The sequence below is a fragment of the Haliotis asinina genome, chromosome 3 (assembly GCF_037392515.1).
Source record: "Haliotis asinina isolate JCU_RB_2024 chromosome 3, JCU_Hal_asi_v2, whole genome shotgun sequence".
Lineage (NCBI taxonomy): Eukaryota > Metazoa > Mollusca > Gastropoda > Lepetellida > Haliotidae > Haliotis > Haliotis asinina.
The window spans coordinates 20,393,171-20,406,385 of record NC_090282.1 but is presented as its reverse complement, the minus strand read 5'-3'; positions in this window follow the sequence as shown (position 1 = coordinate 20,406,385).

Here is a 13,215-nt window from a genome sequence, read left to right as displayed (position 1 = left end):
ATTACGAGTAGATTTAACCTGCATACTGTCATATAAGTAACTACTGTAAACATGATAATAACATGATTCTAAATTTAAAAGAATATTGCGCTTTGTTTGTACAGAAGGTGAGTGCAAATTGATTCGATTCTCCATGCTGCGTTTTGAACACGCAATGTCACTTAGGAAGTGATCAAATGTAACACATGTTACTCTGTCCCGGTAAAATACAGACTGAATTACTTTTGTTAGGTTCAGTCCAGTGGTGGATTCGAACGCACATTCTCAGAATCAAGCACGTAATCGCGAACACGCAAATCAGCTTGACTAACGCTTAGTCTCTGAAGATTTATAACGTCAACAGAAAGAAAGTCATTTTAGACTGAAATGAGCCCCAGTGAGAAGGAAGATTCAGAATCTGAACCTGAGGAGGTCTGGACTCGCTTCATCTACTTCAGCATTGCAGAAACGGCTGGACATAGGAGAAAATAATGCAGTTCAGGGACTTTGAGGCGGACGTGAAGTCAGCAGTCTAACTCCGACAATGATTGGAAGCCGGTAAGTGGGTGAGCGTGTTAAATTCAGTGGAAAACACGGGTTCGAATCTCTGTTTGGACAATCAATAAGTTTTAGAAATAAAACTCTAGACTTTTGTATACATTGTTTTTTATATATGATTAACACACATTTCAAATTTGATCGAAATCGGTGAGGAATTGAATATTTTAGAAAACTGAATATTGTAGAAAATTCTACCGCTTCACTCTAGAATATTCAGTTCCTCACCAACTTCGTTCAAACATCATTATTATGTCACTCACACTCTTTTAATGTAATTGCCATGGTCACATGCATAGCAAATTGGAAACGTTCTCTTCAAACATATTATAATCAACTGTGAATGTTCATTACCGAAACCAAACCTTTCATCATTAAAGGACATTTACCTAGTACACGCTCAAGGCGCTGGAGTGTTCCCTTGATCAACGGATGTCTTTAATTTGGCAATTATTTAACCTACTCAACTCCCTGGGGACCATTCACCAAATGCTGTCTGTTAGGCGCAGCGAGTTGTCACACAGCCTCATCCTCACAAGGTATACCTATTTGCAGCAGGATGGACCGAGACACATGGTCACAGTATTGTGTCCAGTGATACGCCATGTTACTATACCCGCAACTAAGTGTTTGCACGTGTTCGTATTATTCCACACATATGATCATCTTTGTTTCAAGTAACATAAGACAGCACACGAACGCCTGAGCTTAATGTACACTCACCTGCACTTTGTATGTCACGTCACAAATGGAAGTGTACGTTGTTGTTGTACTATATACAAGGTAAGGTATACTGACGATACAGAACTGTACAAGCAGTTTCAATAGAAGTTTGCATCTATGGTCAACATGACAATCTGGTGAAGAATCCTTCATTCGGGGAACATTTCTATCGCCATCACATGCAGTCCAAACTCGATAGGATCCCCATTCCCCAAACCTGACATTCAGATACCACTGCATACTTGAATTGGTTCTACCAGGGATAATCTACAACATATAGTTGTCTAAAGTCTCACTGGTTCTAACGGGTGATCAACAAACGGTTGGCCATAATCTTTGTTACGGCTTATCATAGGCGAACGTCACAAGGTCAAAGGATGCTTAGAATGGCGTGTACATGTAATAAGTAACAACGATTCAGTTGTGTCCCGACTTGCACTACTTAAGGCGCGACTTCATTCAGAGACTGCCCCGTGGTTCGTTCGACAGGTGGAATGTCCAGAAGTGTTAAGATCGATAAGATAAGATAATACTTTATTATCACGAAGGAAATTTGCTTTGCACTGTTAACACTGAAAACACGTACAACACAGGAAAACATACACATACATGAAACCACCAAAACACCAATACATATGCCAAACATGATTAAAACAGCTAGCAACAACGCCCAAAATATGAAGTATAAATTCTGAATAAATAATTACAAATGTGGCGATATTAAAATGTTTGCTGATGAACATTAACTCTAAAAGTATATTAAAATGTTTGAAACAGTTGATAAAGTAATATTAAATGATCAACAAGTATTAAAATAATTCATTTAAAACACTGATGCTTGCTGGGATGAAAGAATTTCGAGCCCTGTATGTTCTGAATATCGGCGTGCGGCCGTGCGCAGTGCATAGCCAGGGGGATAAGTTGAAATTCAGGAAATAGGACATGAGTGCTGTCTTTAAAATTGTACGTGCTATCTTTTAGTTCCCTGCTTAAAGGTCACAGCAACGTAAAACACAGCTTTGAAGATTCTGTTACCTTTCGGTATGCACATCAAAAATGCCGATTCAACCCATAAAGTTGAAAAAAAACACGATGAAAAAAAGCCCGCGAAATAGGAGTTCAAGTGATTCACTAATTTTTCCCCAGCGCTGGTGGAAAAAAAGGTTTCAACGACTATGTTGCGCTGCGCTCATAACACATGCGCAGTGAGTAGGTTCGCGGAGCTTGAAACAATATGCCTGCTCGGAGTATGAGATCTTGAGCGGTAGTCTAATCTTGGTTGTGTACAAAAAAACAAGCAAATAATTTACTCGTTACATAAAAAAAACCCAAAAAACATGCTGATTGTGATAAACAGACTCGGTGAGAGAGAAAACTCAATGTCTGGTTTATTGACACCTATATGTCTGTCTTCTAATGACAATATGCAATGCACAACTTCAATTGCTGACCATTTGCAGTTTCAAATTAACACCTATAGGGCATATAAGCTTTAAACAAAGAGCCGGCTAAGCGTATCGACAAATGAAGTAGTGGCCAATGGCAAGACGTGAGATAACACCCACCGGCCCTGACTGAGTTTGGTATCGCGGCTGCTTCGTTTCGAGTGAGGTAAAACCAAGTACAAGATTTGGGATTACACGCTTATCATTTTGTTTATTTGTTTTTTTCACAGTCACCAATACATTTTCCGTATCATGATCAAGTGATAACTGTGATCAAGTGATGATCAAGTTATCAAGTGATGATCAAGTTATCAAGTGATAATTTTAATTATGTTTCATCTTTTGGTTGCGCATATTGCCGATATATTGCATTTTACGTCCAGAAATTTTACTTTAATAATTTTGGAAAGTTACATCGATTTTGAACAGGTTCGATAGCTCTGTAGCTGTAGCTGTAGCTGTAGCTGTAGCTGTAGCGTCTGTGTAGTCATTAGGTACTTACTGCTTGATGCCCGGTCGATACGTGTTAATGGACACAGTCTGTCTGTAGAGGACGGGGGCTTTGTTTCCCAATTGAGTAGATCTCCCATGGTGCGTACATAAAATCGCTTTATATCGTTCAGCATACGTGACATAAATCCAGTCTGGGGCAAACGTCAGTACACATGCAGCAAAACTAAATAATTAAATTTGTAAACTGACGACATTTATTCTTTGTTTTTTTTTTTGTCTGTGAACTGACAGTATATATGTTGAAATTATTGTTATAATCTTTATTCGTAGTGTCTATCCCCGTGAAGATCCGGGTTAGACGTATAGGAGAAAACACGCCTCCGAGGCTTTTTAGGTAGACAATGTAAAACCGGAGTGGGAGGGAACACCGAGGAGAAGTGTTTTGACGAAGATATATACCGCCAATGATGGGTACTTACAATGTAGATGATCATTTAATGAAACTACGCAAAAAGAACTGAAGCGTGCGTAAAATATATTTAATGGCAGTAACTATAAGTAGATAATTTAACGCCGTCAGTTTCGTTGGTCCGATGACCGTGCGGTAGAGCGTCTGTTCGCGGATGAGAAACTTGTGGTTCCAGTCCCGTATAAGAGCACTTTTGCATTGTGAGTTTAATCTTGAACGATATTTTTCAACTGATTTCAAACACTAAAGTTAAGAAAAGTAAAATCTGGGAAGAGGTCGTAGTAACGAAAAGTAGAACCTGTTCCTCCAAAACAAACCTTTTTCTGGGGGAAAAAGAGATGACCTAATATGTAGATTGAGAAGCACACTTCAGGTTTATACTACTGGATCTCCAGTGTCAGGACTATTGCGTGAGGCAATTAACGGAACCAAGTAGTCTGGGTAGCTGATCCCGGGAGCAGGACAATTCCCACTCTGGTATTTTCACTAATAATCCCCACCATACCACATGAAGTTTTTATTTTGTGCAATATTCACTTTGATAAAATATAAACTTGATGAAATTGTAAGATCAAATGTTTATAGAACCAGTTTATTTGAGCATGTGTGCTACTGTTGTACAATATACATGTTCTGAGATGGTGCGAAAGAAGACATTGAGAAATGTATATTGTGAGCAAGTGCTTGGCAGATCAAGTGTTCTTAAAACCAATTTATTTGAGCTTGGGTGCTACTGTTTTAAGTATACATATTTTGAGATGAATCTTAGTGTGAATGTTCTTATAAGGTGAGCATACATACTTTTCTAGAAAAACAGCAGAATTCTACAGGTTTTATCCTTTTGTTTTTCAGCAGTAAATTAGAGAGTTGTACATAAAATCGTCTGTATTCCACATGCACCTCACTTCCACCACGGATAACCAAGTAGAGTATGTTATATCGCAGAGGGGTGTCAAGAAGGTTCATTTCAGGGGTATCGGTATGTAAGACACAAGGATCTGAAGAATGGAGTTGTCAGCTACCACTGTGAGCTGAGACGGAATGGACAGTGCAGTGTGTCCATCAAGGTTCTCGACGACCAGTGTGTTGGTGTCCTGCATGAACACACATATGCGCCTGACCAGATCTTATCAGAGGTATGTTTTATTGTGTACGCAAAAACGTAAGTGATATAAATTGATGAATAAAATACATACATCTTCAATTTTTATGGAAGTTAGATTTACAAAACAGTTATACTTTATCATTTTGGTATTTTAGGTGCAGAAAACCAGGGCTTTCATGAAGAAGCAGGCAGAGACTTCAGAGGAAACTGCACAATAGATCCTGACTGCAACAGCCATGTCAACATCAGACGGCGCCAGTGCCATGATGTCCCCGACCTGCTTCGGAATGTACGGAGACGGAGAGTTGATGCATCACTCTCCGAACCTGCGGCACCAGCCACTATGATCATCCCAGACTAGTACAAGTTGACTGGAGCGGGAGAAACCTTCCTTCAGTTTGACGGTGGAGAACAACCCCAACCGAATCTTGATCATCTCTACGGCACGAAATCTGGACCTTTTGTCCCGATCATCTCATTGGTTTGCTGATGGGACTTTTAAGACTGCACCTGAACTGTATTATCAGCTCTTCACGATCCACTGCCTGACAGCTGATGCTGTTACACCATGTGGGTTTGCGCTTTTGCCAAACAAGCAGGAGGTGACGTACAGGGAAGTGTTTTCCCGAGTGAAGGACCTGAGGGACTGTACTCCTGTTTCGTCCTTGCTGGACTATGAGAGAGCCATCTTGAATGCAACTGCGACAGAGTTTCCGAATGTTGACATCAAGGGATGTTTTTTCCATTTGAGCCAGAATGTCTACCGGAGTTCAGAGTTCAGGTCTACAAGCAGAGTATTCAACATCAACTGAACTCCAAACTGTCAAGAATGATTCCAGGCTTAGCGTTCATCCCAGAAGACGCATTTGTGTCGCTGACATAGCATCTGCCTGAAAGACTACAGCCCGCCATAGACTACTTTGAGGACACCTACATTGGCCGTCCACAGCGCCGAGGTCGACGTCCTCCAATGTTCCCCACTGGATCCTGGAACCGACACCAGAGGACACTGGACGGCCTGCCCAGAACTAGCAACCATCTGGAGGGGTGGCCAACATGTCCGACTCACCCCTCCATCTGGAGGTTCCTGGATGTTCTCAGACGAGAGCAGGCCCTCAACTACCAGGTCATAACCCAGATGCTATCTGGCTTGAACATTGCCCGATCGAGGCAACAGTATCGCGACTGCCAGCAGCGCCTGCAGTCAACCGCCACAGACTACCCAAACAGACGGTGTCTAGATTTCTTACGAAGCGTTGCCCACAATATCAGAATGTAGCGAACTTGAGCTCACGCTACATGCAAACATGGCAATATCATGCAAACATGGCAATATCATTAAAACTTACAATAGCCTTATATATGTCACAAAATAGTGTTTCCTTACTTACAAAATGCTGTCATTTGTTATGTATTAAATAGGATCAGTAAAAGTGATACTAAAGTATGTCAAGAAGAAGGCAATAGTTCATGTTTGTTTTATATGGAATATTGTTATATAGTACATATGTTAAAATGAATAATTGTTGACACTGATATGTTCTTCATGTTACTTTTATTTTGTGGTGTTTGTGCATTTGGTGATTAGAGATGACAAAACTTCATGGATCATGAACTTCTTTATTTTCACAACAGCGACGTTTCGATGGAAATTGTGATACCGATGCTAGAAAACGACATAATAATCCATACCGAAACGTCGCTATTGTGAAAATAAAGAAACTGACCATCTATAACGTTTTGTCATTTCTATAACACCAACTTCTAAAATGCTACTCAAACAAATAAGAGCAACATCCAGGCTCAAACTTCCTAGCTCAAGCTAGTACACGCTTTAAAAGATTTCAGCAAGGACACAGCTGTTGCCAAAAGTCTACGTAACTGAACGGCTGCCGATATACGGTACATTTGTTCTACCATACTCATTTCAAACACTTCGTCATTGGACATCCATTTCATCGGCCTCGACTACATCAACCATGGGCTGATGTTAGGTATAACATATATGCATTACACACGTGTGTGTGTGTGTGTGTGTGTGTGTGTGTGTGTGTGTGTGTGTGTGTGTGTGTGTGTGTGTGTGTGTGTGTGTGTGTGTGTGTGTGTGTGTGTGTGTGTGTGTGTGTGTGTGTGTGTGTGTGTGTGTGTGTGTGTGTGTGTGTGTGTGTGTGTGTGTGTGTGTGTGTGTGTGTGTGTGTGTAAAATAGTGCCAGTTCACTAACATGTGTCTCCCTCGGATACATCATACTGCCTTCAGCCCTTTAACAAGTGACGTCCTTGGACGTACTGTACTGCCTCCAGCCCTAGTTTTACCAAAGGCATGTTGACAATCATTCAGGGAAGCAACAAGTGACATCCTTGGACGTACTGTACTGCCTCCAGCCCTTGTTTTACCAAAGGCACGTTGACAATCATTCAGAGAAGCAACACGTGACATCCTTGGACGTACTGCACTGCCTCCAGCCCTTATTTTACCAAAGGCATGTTGACAATCATTCAGGGAAGCAACAAGTGACATCCTTGGACGTACTGTACTGCCTCCAGCCCTTGTTTTACCAAAGGCACGTTGACAATCATTCAGAGAAGCAACAAGTGACATCCTTGGACGTACCGTACTGACTCCAGCCCTTGTTTTACCAAAGGCATGTTGACAATCATTCAGAGAAGCAACAAGTGACATCCTTGGACGTACTGTACTGACTCCAGCCCTTGTTTTACCAAAGGCATGTTGACAATCATCCAGAGACGCAACAAGTGACATCCTTGGACGTACTGCACTGCCTCCAGCCCTTGTTTTACCAAAGGCACGTTGACAATCATTCAGAGAAGCAGCAAGTGACATCCTTGGACGTACCGTACTGCCTCCAGCCCTTGTTTTACCAAAGGCATGTTGACAATCATTCAGAGAAGCAACAAGTGACATCCTTGGACGTACTGTACTGCCTCCAGCCCTTGTTTTACCAAAGGCACGTTGACAATCATTCAGAGAAGCAACAAGTGACATCCTTGGACGTACTGTACTGCCTCCAGCCCTTGTTTTACCAAAGGCACGTTGCCAATCATTCAGAGAAGCAACAAGTGACATCCTTGGACGTACTGCACTGCCTCCAGCCCTTGTTTTACCAAAGGCACGTTGACAATCATCCAGAGAAGCAACATCCTTGGACGTACTGTACTGCCTCCAGTCTTTTCTTATCCCATGCTTGTCGAGAACAAGCCTGTGTAGCAACAAGTGACATCCTTGGACGTGCGCTTTGTGTAGGGAGACAATCATACAATATCTCTTCTAAAATAGACTTTTATATAATCATTTAATGAGGATGTACGCCACTGAAAGCTGTTCTTACATTTTTAAAGGTCACATGCAACGAGGAAAAACTAAACATAATTAAACACAATTATCACTTATTCGTGACATAATACAATACTAATTGTGAAAAAAAACCCAAATAAACAAAATAATAAGCGTACACTGGCGAATCAAAGTTGCAATATTTTGCACTTAGGGTTATTTCCCTCGAAACGAAGCACCCGGGAGACCGAATCCGATCAGAGCAGGTTGGTGTGCACTCAAGTGTATCCAAGTCTTTTCATTGGCTGGTTGATTTGCCGATACAGCGGGCTCATTGTGTGGATATAGGGATGATCTGAATGGATGGCATTTTAGAAGTATTGTGGATAGCAACTTCTTTTATTGTATGTGATGCGACGTTTCGGTATGGATTCATAAACCGATGTAAATCAAGACTGGCTATCCATACATATTTTTAATGAAGATGTTTGGTTTCTTAAATACATGCTCTCTGCATTTGCCTTCGATCCAATCAATCGGTCGTCAAAGTACAAAGCAGAACTTCAAACTGATAATCGGAGTTTGCGCTGGTTTCCGTCCGATTCAGTCATCCGGGAGAAATGGATGCAGTTTGTTTACACCCGCAGACATAACATGTCACGTGTACAAGTATCGCATCCGCCTGTCTGTGCAATTGCATAATGTTACAGAGAGAACCAGCGGTACGAGCCATAAATCAATGTATTATGTTTATGGTGTATAGTCTGATAGGTGTTACATTCAAATTGCAGGTGGTCAAAGATTGAAGTTGTGTACAGTCAGACCTCGTATAGTCGAACTTCAGATTGCATATTGTCATTAGCAGACAGGCGGGCAGACACATAGGTGTCAATAAAACAGACATTGAGTTTTGTCTGTGACAGAGACAGCTGGTAACAATCATCATATTTTTCCAAAGGCATGTATTAAAACATTTCAGTTTTCAAGCTGAGCAAAGAAATTAGTATTTCCAATGCTACGCCTTCTTGAAGGTTGCAAATCTGCAGGTATGGGAGCAGTGTATTTTTATTACAGCAGAACCAGCATGCTTGTAATCACGAGAAACAGCACTCGTCCTCCAACTTCGACCGCAGCGATAATCCTTGCACTCATCACTTGTTGTGTTTTTACCGCGTCGCCTTCCCGGTACAAGTCTCACAGGGATTGCAGAGAGATTACCCATAGTTTCCCCACCGAAGTGTCGTTCTCCTTCATCTGCCCCCAACTGGAGCAAATTTTCTAGACATCACAAACCGAGCTACCAGAATGCACTATTAACAGACGGTTCTTCCTTAGCCTCACCATGTCCAGATTCATCAAAAGGCGATGATATCACACTTCAAAGATTCACAGTCCGACAAAGAATGTATGAATGGCCATGGCCAACCAACATAAGTACCAGGGACCCGTTCCTCAAAGCGATCGTAGCGCTAAGATAGTCGTAACGACCTTACCTTAACATAGACTTACAACAGGCGTAGCTCTAGGATCACTTAGAGGAATGGGGCCCAGGTGTCTATCTGCGACCAAATCTAACTAGACAAGGAAGTATTGGCCAAATTGGGACCTTCTGGAGGACCCATCACAAAAACATTAAGAAATAAGTTTAGCATTCAGGTGAAAACGTCATTGCTTAACTCTGTCTTCCGTAGATACATTATGCAGAACCTCTACAACCCAAGCTCACACATTCGATACAGTCACTTCTATTCAAAGAAGCAACAGAAGTTATACACCAAGAGACACTCAACCCAAGATCCTGGTCTTGGTTCTCAAGAACAATTTATCAGAAAAGTCTAGACTACCAGGAAGAAGAAGTTCAGAATTCTCCACCGTCTACAGCTGAAACAGAGGATAAAACAGAAGAACTTTCTGGCAGGCATATATTTAAGGGATCGGCATATTCCAACCCCATCGGGGTCCAGGAAGTATCTACGATTCCTGTTCAAGCATCATAAATCTCAGTGGAGGGTTCTACAGTTTGGCATTTTCTTGGCCCGTAATTACTCATGCGAGTAACCGACCCTATCGTGAGCTTCCTGCACAACATGGTAATACCCCTTCTATCTAAACAATGGCATTAAATCACTATTTCAACAAGACGTTATACTCTAACGTCAGTTGGATTCACCCTACGATTGCTGCCCAACGACCGTCCAGTCACTCACGATGAGTTGCAGACAGCAGCAACCACCTACCCAGAGGTTTCTAACCTCACTCCTGGACCAGCAGGACTTCTACCACAACTATCACATCACCTACTACATTATCTCCAGTGTTGGATGATGAAATCAAAGGTATGTGCAGGGACCTCTTGAGCGAGCACACAACACATATCGACATAGATGTAACCTCAGGCTGTGGTCTTCAGAAGAGAAACTTCTTCACACAGTTCACCGAGGTTAGAGGGTTATCCGAGCCATCACGAGACAGAAGCATTAAAGTGTTTTGTTCAATCACTTCTATCTGAGATTATTTGTGAAGAAAACACAGTTCATGTCATCCCATCAACACATGCACCTGTTGTTCAGCATGTCAAACGCACTGCGTACCAGGCTGGTCATATACAGGGTCAATAATTCTTCCACAGCATCTGTTATCTCCCATCTCCGACTGAGTGGGACTGGATACAAAATGAAAGTGGACAGTATGTTCTCTCTGGACACTACACCAAGCGTCAGGAGTTGGTATCTTGCTTGTACAAAGGGGTGTATCACCCGATGCAAGTGCAAACAGTCCTCACTTGCATACAATGGTGCCTGAGCCAGTGTTCATAACACTGCCTCGACTGTGTTGTTAAGGTGTCTAACCAGTATTTTGGATGCTTTTTTAAAAAAATCCTTCAATTAGGGTATTGATGGTAGGCCCAAAGATATAACGGTAGCCGGTAAAGGCATAATATTGTTTATCTAACGCGCATGCGCAAAATGAAACTATTTTTAGTGCATACATATAGTAAAATGTTCACTATACACCATCTATAAATGTGCAAACTTTCATGCTTTTATTATTAAATGCACATTTTCTCAACCCAGCCGCTCCACTATTTGTAAAATTCGAGGATTAACAAATATCTTTACATGTCACACTGTTAATGGGATGTCCTGTAGAAGCCGCACGATGATCTGTGCAGATATGTGGACTTTCTGTATTTCGCTGCATATATATATATATATATATATGTATATGTATATGTATATATATATATGTGTGTGTGTGTGTGTGTGTGTGTGTGTGTGTGTGTGTGTGTGTGTTTGTTTGTTTGTTCGTAAAGTCACGTCACGTCACTCTTAATAGGGAATATCAACCCTTTTACAACACCACGAGTGTACACTTACATGCTCATGCAATATCACTAATATTCCATCGGGTCATCGTGACTAAATTCTACCCTTACCAGACTACAGCAGTTTATCTCGATAGAAACTTGCAAAAGAATACAAATCGTCAACACTAGTGTTGTATTGACGCAGCGCAGAGGGTACCGTATTAAACATAGCATATAACCATGCATGCTCAACAAAGAATAAATGAGGGTACTTCTTTGAAGGACAGTCCTTCAGTTAGTGTGACGTCATTGTAGTTTGAGTGAGTGAGTTTAGTTTTACGCCGCACTCAGCAATATTCCAGCTTCAGGGCCCAACACTCAGAATTTTTAAGTGTCATGAAGATCATAAAAAACAATTTCTGAGTTTTCTACAAGAATGTATATGTTTTTGTGTTTCCATTCTGTCATTGCAAGTTGAGTTTAACGTCCTGTTGGGAATAGACTTTGGACCCTTACAATTTACACAATTGCAAATAGCCTATGTCGAAATAACTCATGTCAGCCTATCTGGACATTGAGTGTTATGCGTATTAGGATATCCAGAAAAGCATGTTTACTCGTAAATTCGCGCAAGAATAATGAATAACTGCCGAAAACAACAGATCAGTCTGCAGTTGGCAATGGGGTCGCTCAGCCATGTATGACGACGGACCGTCGACTCACTTGGCATGAAATGCATGTGTTGCCTCCTGACACAGGGGTCCATTTCAAAGATATGCTATGTCTTGAATATGTTGAATATGTCTCATCTGCTGATTAACATCTTACGTGTCTTTTTTCACAAAGTTTATGTTGAGATACGTAAACGTGTCTGATATCTATAGAAAAGCTTAAATCAGCCACCTTATTACTAGTATATGTCTCAAAATATATACGTGACATGGCCACCCTATAATCAGCGGGACTGGATATTATTTGCAACTTGTTATGTCATGCCGTGTTCTTCCCCAGATTGATTCCCTAAAGGATTATCTTATCTCAGCTGATATCTCTATCCCCCAGCTCGACCCATAGCACAGTCTGTAGCACCCCATCCTGACACACCGTTTGAGACGACCCCTCCTAAGTGTTTCCTTTTATGGTGATAGTGAGAATTCATGGCAGCTACATCGTTAATAATTTCAGCATTAAAGTTATTATCTGTAAGCGAGCTATCGTTCATAATGAAGCTAAGTTTATTTTAGAAAGGACATTTAAAAAGTGTCATTTGTTTTACAATATCATCGCATACTAATTTGCATAAAGTCATGGTCTGTTCCAAATAAATCGCTTTGGACATTTCTGCACTAATCTCTCTTCCATAAAGTCTCTTTTCTATGTCTCCCTATCTCCCTGCTACTCAGGCTGAAGTTAGGCCGAACCTTATTTCACACTTTCATATATTACTACATAAATTGTACATATAAATGCGACACGGTATTTTTCTATTTCCGACAGTACTTTACTCTCATGCCGCCTTTATAAATATTACAGACATATCTCGGTAGGTGACACCAGAAAAAGGCTCCACACATTGTACCCATGTGGGGAATCGAACCCGTGTCTTCTTCGTGGCGACGTATTAACCACTAAGCTACCCCACCTACAGTCATTGCAAGAAGAGTTGAATCCTGGTTTAGCGTCTCTTCCACGTCACGTGAACAGTCTCTCGCCCAATAGAAAGGCCGTATACAGTGTATAGTTTTCATAATAAACTGAGGGGACACTTACTGCAACAGGGCGCTTATTACACGAATACGGTTCCTAATCATATACGGCGTTCGACAGCGTAAATCCGTGGGTGTACTGAAACTCCGATGCAGTGCGCTTTTGTAAACACTACAG